The following is a 1,986-nucleotide window of genomic DNA, read 5'->3' as shown; positions in this document are numbered from 1 at the left end:
AAGAATTCTCAACTGATGAACACTGAATGGCTGAGAAGCACCTAAAGAAATGTTCAACATCCTTAGTCCTCAGGGAAGTACAAATCAAAGCAACCCTGGGATTCCACCTCACACCAGTCAGAATGGCTAGGATAAAAAACTCAGGTGACAGCAGATGCTGGAGAGGTTGTGGAGAAAGAGGAACACTCCTTCATTGCTGGTGGGATTGCAAGCTGGTACAACCACTCAGGAGGAAACTTCTGGCTGGCATTTACTAAGGGAACTTCTAGTGAGGACTTTGAACCCAAGGGGATAGCTTAGTGGTTGCACTGCCACAGTGAGAAAAGAGGCAAGCTTATGGCTTCACAAACACTATTGTGGCAGAACTGAGTGAACTGCCAGGATCCCAGAGCTCTGTCTTGAACTGTCACAGCCCCTCACCCCAGACCTTAAGAAATACCCCTGAAGACTCTCAAGAAATTCCTGCTCGGCCTTATGGTGACCACAGGATAATTGCTGCCCACAGCTGTATCTAGTCAGTCACTACTTGGGGGCTAGTAAAGTCAGAGGCCAACACACTGCCATCCCATGTTGGCTGCTGACTTTATGATTGGCACTCAGCTTTCTTGCCAAGCATCTACATTTCTTTTAAGATGCTATCTTCCAGCTGATTTCTCTACTTAAAATGATTTTCTACTTTTTGATATCTTATTTGTTTTGACAAGAAGCAGGCAATGTCAGCACAAAGTTAAGTAACTCTGAATAGAGTTTCTAGACTAGTTAAAAGAGACTGGGGAGCCATATAAAAATCCCCATTTTGATCCAGGTGGACCATTTGACTGCAAGCTATTGTGAACCTCTAGCACCCATCAATTCTCTGGAGTCCCAAGAAAATTATTAGAGGAGCCTGGCTATCTAAAGGTTTCACAGGAGAATACATTAATGATAATGAACTGGAGTATGCCAGTGTTAGGAAAGCCTCAAAGGGACTTCTTAGGGGTTACTCTCTATCTTCAGAAAGCATCTCATTCACATCTCTTCTACTTACTACCATAGGAACTTTGATAAGGTGACCTTGACCTGGTTATAGGAATCTCATTAATGGAAATGATCTCCCCCAATGCATTATATAGACAGGACCCTAAAATCCCTGTTCTGTAGGAGTTCTGCATAGTGCTCTCTGAGCTGATGTTCTTGTAGGAAAGGCAGTTATTAGCCATCATGGGTTTTGCTATAATCACTGTATGTATCTTGAGATCTCCCTTTTGCTGAACATATTCTATATAGCAACAGCCAGAGGAAATGGGGGAAACCTACAAAGGGGAAAAGCATCTTGAGGCCTGTGGGTCCTTTCTGACAACTACCTCCTTAGCAGACAAGTTCCTTATCCCACTGATCTGTCTGTCCAATTAAAACCAGTAGACAGCACCTCCTTGCCACGATCCCACTTGAAGACTTAGCATCATCCACAACAAAATGAGGAGTTGATTTCAGCCCCTTGTCTTTTTGGTACAGAGATGGCCTACACAGTGACAGATGTTCTGTTTAGGACAGACTCTCCTGTATGAGACCTGAGGACAAGTAAGAGAAGGGTCAGCAAGGCAGTCAAAGGCCCTATAGGATGGGCTACAGAGGACACAGGAGATAGGTGGCAGTGATTAGTATTTGTGTCAATAAAACATTTGTTTGCTCTGAAAAGTAATGAAGATAATCACTCCCCAAACCATCTGCCATCTGTTGATGATCTCTTGTGAGGTCCTGGTAGCAGGGCCCCACACCAAGCCATCTTGCCATGATGGCTCTTATCTTCTCTATGAGAATATATGGAATGTTCAATTGGGCCAAATTATTAATAGCACTCAGCATAGTTTGCATTATTTTAGCAGATTTTTATCTTCTTAAGTGGAAGTTTTCAGATGGTTATAAGAACAGCCAGCTCCATGGTTGGAACATGAAGACCTGGCTGGACCTCCTATGCTCTCTTATCTGGTACTTCATGAACAGTAC

Source organism: Mastomys coucha, chromosome X (genome assembly GCF_008632895.1).
Source record: "Mastomys coucha isolate ucsf_1 chromosome X, UCSF_Mcou_1, whole genome shotgun sequence".
In the NCBI taxonomy this organism is placed as follows: Eukaryota; Metazoa; Chordata; class Mammalia; order Rodentia; family Muridae; genus Mastomys; species Mastomys coucha.
This window is presented reverse-complemented; position numbering follows the sequence as displayed.